Source organism: Rattus norvegicus, chromosome 16 (genome assembly GCF_036323735.1).
Source record: "Rattus norvegicus strain BN/NHsdMcwi chromosome 16, GRCr8, whole genome shotgun sequence".
NCBI lineage: Eukaryota > Metazoa > Chordata > Mammalia > Rodentia > Muridae > Rattus > Rattus norvegicus.
The window spans coordinates 40,266,479-40,273,697 of NC_086034.1; the positions used below are offsets into that span (position 1 = coordinate 40,266,479).

General features: G+C 37.2%; 1 pseudogene; it reads right to left on the reverse strand.

Annotated features, from left to right (window-relative positions):
* Positions 1-3,069: 3,069 nt before the first annotated feature.
* LOC108353114 (glyceraldehyde-3-phosphate dehydrogenase pseudogene) lies at positions 3,070-6,889 on the reverse strand (annotated as a pseudogene).
* Between the last annotated feature and the right edge of the window lie 330 nt (positions 6,890-7,219).

Genomic DNA, 7,219 nt, shown 5'->3' on the forward strand with positions numbered 1-7,219 from the left:
AAATATTAGTGAAAAATGCTGGAAAACAGCACACCAAATAAACACTAAGACAGTCTAGTGGAGGAGTTATCACACTATGGATGAGTTATCACAATTAAAGTGAAGAAAAAGGGTAGATGTTTGCTTAATAACAAGGAAGTAAGAAAATAGCCTTTTTTCAAAAGCATATGAAGCAAATATCAATGAGCAATGAAACTGTAGAAACCTTTATCCACTACTGAGGTGAATGTATTTTTATTAATGTACTTGAAAAATAGTATAACATTACCACCTAATAGTAAACACACATTAATCCTAGAACTCCTGACTCTCTGGAGACACCCTCCTACAAAATATCTCTCAGCTAATACTTTCATTACCTTTATACAAATGAAAGTTCCAACCCACCAGGAAAGGCATGTCCACTGCTACACTAGTAGCACAACTGTCCTGTGAACAAACAACTGCTCTGTTTTGGGATTTCAGACTCCCAGCAGCAAAGTCATGCTACATACTATAAACCTGGTTGTGGGATGCACTGAGCATAAGCACGAGGGATAACATATTATAGTTGTTTAGTTATATTGTGATGGCATCAAAATTCCTTCCAAACATCTATATTTTAGACAAAAGCATTCTCGGTATTAATCACACTTTACATTGAAATGGAATGAATTTCATTCCATTGATCCTTGATTGCTCAATGTATTCACAATAAGGCTCAGTTGATTGCTCATCCCTAAATAGGATACATTCATGCCCACTGTTAATCTTGGTGATATGGCATTAACAACGGAAAGGAACCTGCCAGGGAGGGGAGTTGATCTCAACCCTCGATGTGAGGGTTGAGAATAATCAAAATGTTTAAGTCACATGTAGGCAATAAAGAACAGATAATTAATAAAAACAGTTCAAGTCACAAACTCTTAATTGATTTATAGGAGATACTGGGTGCGTGGAAAACTAAAATTACTGTAACTATCCTAAATCCATTTAAAAACATTACTCAGAAACTAACTTCAAATCATCACTGCTCAAAAGTGGGAAACTAATCTTCTATGGATTGTCATTGAGTATGAAAACCCCACTTAAGGCCAGATCCCATGCACAGAAGGAGATGGCCAACACAAAACAATCCCAATAGCATTTTTGGAGGTTTATGTTTCACTGTACATTGTCGGGATTTTTTTTAACTTAACAGGTCCTTTGCAAATCTATTATGCCTTCTGGATTTCTGTTTTTATGGTACATCTGAGTGTAAGAATCTTTACCACTGTTTCTGCTGTTCTTGTGCTTTTCCTTTGGATCTTGTTTATCAGTTTCCTTGTCTCGTTTCAGTTTGTTTGCTTTTATTTTATTTTATTACTATTTTAGATGTCTGTTTTAAAGGAGAAAAAAATAGTGTATATTTGGGGTGGTAAGATACTGTGAGGTGTTAGAGGAGGGGAAGCATAATCAGAATATACTCAGGGAAAAAATCTATTTTCAATAAAAAAAACAGAAAGCACATAACTGATTTCACTAAGAGTTTTTAAATTCACTCTTAGACCATTTCTGAGACAACACTAGGGAAACTAAAAGGGAGAAAGACCAATCTAATTAATAAAGTATAAGCAATAGAAATATCACAAAGAAATCAGATGATGCATGTTCAAAAAGCAGAATTAAACAGAAAATCATTGCTGACACAGACTGAAGACAGTGAACTGTGCTACAGCTGTGAATTCACAAAAAATGGTGGATGAAGGTTTGCATGGAATAAATTTTAACTTCTTTGAATTTGATCAGCTCATACACAGCAATTTTAAGTTGCCTCAATATAGACTGGGAAAAATAACAACTATCCAAATAGTTTTTATTTTAAGAAGCTACTTGGAGTTTTAAAAGTTAGAATTTCATAACTGTAACATTGTTATTTCAAACATGTTGATTATTTAATTATTATTCTGATACTGCAATTTGATTTTTGAAAGACAAAGACAGAATTTCTATTCTAACTTCAGTCCTTGGTGCTTTCAAAACTAATGCTTTTTTTGTCTGCTCCAACTTGCTTGACTTGATGGTCTTCAAGAGGATGAAATCCAAAATGAGAGCTGTAGTTTATTTCTGTGTTTCCCATTCTGGTTACAGAATCTCGCTTTTTTGTTTTTCAGAGAATAATGTCAAAATATCTCTCAAAATTGTCCTTTTTTTAAAATCACAGTAGCGAACTTTTTCTAAACTACTGAAATTGCCTCTGGATTTGTTTGACTATATCTAATATTTTACCCATTAAATCAACCCTAAACATTTAAGCCTATACATTCTTAAAAGACTTTCTTATCTTGTCACCATGACTTAAATGTTTAGTTATCCAAGATCAACAACGTATATTTGGTATCAGCCCACCTGTGCTAATATTTCGATTTATACTTTTATCCCCATTAACCTGGATGCATTTTTGTCTCAAAATTTGGCTATTCTACCACATTATGCAAGGGAAAAATTTATTCATCAAAAATAACAACAGCAAGAAAGCCAAGAAAACAATGCACATAGAAATTGAGAGCTCAAGAACTCTTTTTTGTTGATTCTTTGAAAGGACTGAGGAAATATAAAGATAGCCCAAAAATAAGAGAGTAATATTGCTTCTGTAAATAGAGTAGGTGGTAATAATAGTAATACAATAATAGTAATTCTAATAATAAGTATTAATTAATAAGTAGTAAAATGATTGGAAGAAAGTAAAAGCAGACTTATCAGCAGAATAAATCAGACATCTTTTTCTTGTTGGATATTTTTCATTTACAGTTCAAATGTTATTCCATTTCCCAGTTTCTGGGACATAAGTCCCCTATCATATCACCCTCCCCTTATTCTATAAGGGTGTTCCCCTCCCCAAACACCCCCCTTTCTGAATTCCACTCCCATTCTCCTAAACTGAATCTCTCAAAGGAGACTATGAAAGCTAGAAGATCCTGGGCAAGATGTCATACAGATCCAAGGAGAGCACAAATACCAAACCAGGCTACTATGCCCAGCAAAACTCTCAATTAACATAAAGAAACCAAGATATTCCATGACAAAACAAAATTTACACAATATCTTCATACAAATCCAGACCTACAAAGGATAATAGATGGAAGACTCCAACACAAGGAGGGAAATTACTCCCTAGAAAAAGCAAGAAAGTAATCTTTCAACAAGCCCATAAGAAGCCACACAAACCAATTCCACCTCTAACAACCAAAATATCAGAAAGCAACAATCGCTTTTCCTTAATATCTCTTAACTTTAATGGGGTCAATTTCCCTATAAAATGACATAGACTAACTGACTGGATACTTAAACAAGACCCAACATTTTGGTTCAAAGGAAGAAATAAGGAAAGAAATTAAAGACTTTATACAATTTAATGGAAATGAGGGCACGACATACTAAAACTTATGGGACACAATGAAAGAAGTGCTAAGAAGAAATTTCATACCTCAGAGAGTCTCAAAACAAAACTGGAAAGAACATACACTAGAAGCTTTAAAGTACACCTGAAAGATCTAGAACAAAATGAAGCAAATACAGCCAAAAGCAGTAGAGAGCAGGAAATAATCAAACTCTGGGCTAAAATCAACCAAGTAGAAACAGAAAGGACTATACAAAGAATCACCAAAACCAGGAGGTGGTTCTTTGACAAAATCTACAAGATAGAAAAACTGTTCCCCAGACTAACCATAGTGCACAGAGCTGGTATCCTACTTAACAAAATCAGAAATGAAATGGAAGACATAAAAACAGAAACTGAGGAATTAAAAAAATTATCAGATCCTACTATAACAGCTGATACTCAATAAAACTGGATGAAATGGCCAATTTTCTAGGCAGATACCATGTACAAAAGTTAAATCAGGATCAGATAATCATCTAAACAGTCCCAGAAAGAATCAGAAGAAGCCATTAAAATTTCCCAAACAAGCAAAAATCCCTCAGGACCAGACGGATTTAGTGCAGAATACTATCATACCTTCAAAGAAGACCTAATACAAATAAATGTTCTTCAAACTATTCCACAAAATAGAAACAGAGAAAACCCTACCCAATCCATTCAATGAAGCCCCAACTATGCTTGAACGTAAACTACACAAAGACCCAACAAAGAAAGAAAACATCAGACCAATTTCCCTTATGAATATCAATTCAAAAGTACTCAATAAAATTCTTGCAAACTGAATCCAAGAACACATCAAAATTGTCATTTATCAAGATCAAGTAGGCTCCATCCCAGGGGTGCAGGGATGGTTCAATAGATGGAAATCAATTAACATAATCCAGTATATAAACAAAATCAAAGAAAAAACACATGATCATCTCATTAGATAACGAGAAAGCATTTGAAAAACTGAATATCCCTTCATGGTAAAAGTCTTGGAAAAGTAAAGTAGTCAAGGCCCATATCTAAATATAGTAAAAGCAATATACAGCAAATCAGTAGACAATATCAAACTGAATGGAGAGAAACTTGAAGCAATCCCACTAAAATCAGGGACTAGACAAAGTTGCCCTCTCTCTCCCTACTTATTCAATATAGTACTCAAAGTCCTAGCCAGAGCCAATTAGACAACAAAAGGGGGTCAACAGGATACAAATTGGAAAGAAAAAAGTCAAAAATATCACTATTTGCGATGATATGATACTATACTTCAGTAACCTCAAAAATTCCACCAGAGAACTACTAACCCACATATTCAACTTCAGCAAATTGGCTGGATATAAAATTATCTCAAACAAATCAGTAGCCTTCCCCTACTCAGAGGATAAAGAGGTTAAGGAAGAAATTATGAAAATGACACCATTTACAGTAGTCACAATTAACAAAAAATACTTCAGTGTGAATCTAACCAAGCAAGTGAAAAATCTGTATAGCAAAACTTCAAGTCCCTGTAGAAATTGAAGATCTCAGAAGGAAAGACCTCCCATGCTCCTGGATGGGCAGGATTAATATTGTAAAATTGTCCATCTTGCCAAAAGCAATATAAAGATTCAGTGCAATCCCTATAAAAATTTCAATGCAATTCTTCAGAGTTAGAAAAAGTAATGGGCAAATTCATTTGGAATAACAAAAACCCAGTATAGCAAACACTATCCTCAACAATAAATGAACTTCTGGGAGAATCATCATCCCTGACTTCAACCTGTATTACACAGCAATAGTGATTAAAAAACTGTATGGTATTTGCACAGAGACAGGCAGGTAGTTCAGTGGAATAAAATTGAAGAGCCAGAAATGAACACACACTGATGGTCACTTGATGTTTGACAAAGGATCTAGAACCATCCAGTGGTAAAAAGACCTCATTTTCAACAAATGGTGCTGATTCAACTGGAGGTCAGCATGTAGAAGAATGCAAATTGATCCATTCTAATTGCTCTGTACAAAGCTGAAGTCCAAGTGGATCAAGGACCTCCACAGAAAACCCTTTATTTTTCTATGGCACCAGAAAGGACCTTTACTCACAGAGCATTTGTTGCTGCTCCATGTTAACATGTTCCTTCCTTCCCTCCTTGTTCTTTTGCTTTTATTTATATCCTGCACACTAACTTTATAATTTTTATGACATTTCATTCCCACTCTGAAAAATAAAGAAAAAATTCTAATTTAATTGATGCACAAACCAATTATGGTTTTTTGTGGGTGCAGTGAACTTTATTGATGGTATTCAAGAGAGAAGGGAGAGCTCCCTAGGCCCCTCCTACTATTACGGAGTCTGGGTGGAATTGTGAGGGAGATGCTCGGTGTTGGTGGCTGAGTTAAGATGGGGACTTCTAGCAACTGAGGGCCTCCATCTTGTTCTCAGTATCCTTGCTGGGCTGGGTGGTCCAGGGTTTCCTACTCCTTGGAGACCATGTAGGCCATGAGGTCCATCACCCTGTTGCTGATGCCGTATTCATAGTCATACCAGGAAAGGAGCTTTACAAAGTTGTCATTGAGAGCAATGCCAGCCCCAGCATCAAAGGTGGAAGAGTGGGGGTTGCTGTTGAAGTTGCAGCAGACAACCTGGTCCTCAGTGTAGCCCAGGATGCCCTTTAGTGGGTCCTTGAATACCTGCTTCACCACCTTCTTGATGTCATCATACATGGCAGGTTTCTCCAGGCAGCATGTCAGATTCACAATGGATACACTGGGGTTACGAACACGGAAGGTCATGCCAGTGAGTTTCCCGTTCAGCACTGGGATGACCTGGCCCACAGCCTTGGGAACACCAGTAAATTCAGGGATGATATCCTGGGCTGCCCCACGACCATCATGCCACAGCTTTCCAAAGGGGCCATCCACAGTCTTCTGAGTGGCAGTGATGGCATGGACTATGGTCATGAGCCCTTCCATGATGCCAAAGTTGTCATGGATGACCTTGGCCAGGAGGCCTAAGCAGTTGGTGGTGCAGGATGCATTGCTGACAATCTTGAGGGAGTTGTCATATTTCTCGTGGTTCACACACATCACAAACATGGGGGCATCTGCTGAAGGGGCAGAGATGATGACCCTTTGGCCCCCCCTTCAAGTGAGCCCCAGCCTTCTCCATGGTGGTGAAGATGCCAGTAGACTCCACGACATACTCAGCACCAGTGTCACCCCATTTGATGTTAGCAGGATCTCGTTCCTGGAAGATGGTGATGGGTTTTCCGTTGATGACAAACCCATTTTCAGCCTTGATTGGGCGGTTGAACTTGCCATGGGTAGAGTCATACTGGAACATGTAGACCATGTAGTTGAGGTCAATGAAGGGGTCGTTGATGGCAACAATGTCCACTTTGCCAGATGCAGAGCAGAAGGCAGCCCTGGTAACCAGGCGCCCAATATGGCCAAATCCGTTCACAGCGACCTCCACCATCTTGTCTATGAGACGAGGCTGGCACTGCAGGAGAAGATGCGGCTGTCTCTGGAACAGGGAGGATCAGAGAGCCCCAATTATGTTTCTATTCAAGGAAAAAATGTAGTTTTAAAGGATACAATCCTCAAGAAAAAGATAGAACCTTTTATTTATTACTCCTATTTTAATAAGTAGCTGAGCATACTTCAAATGTCTTATCTGAATAACTTATGTACATATTTCGTGCCATACTCTGCAATATAAGATTTAGTTTCTTTCCTTTTCATACTATCTTTTTCCATTTTTGATGACGGATCTTGAACTTACTTATACTAACTACATACCGTTAACTAAGATACATCACTAGATAGATGTATTACTAAGAAAATGTTTGCATT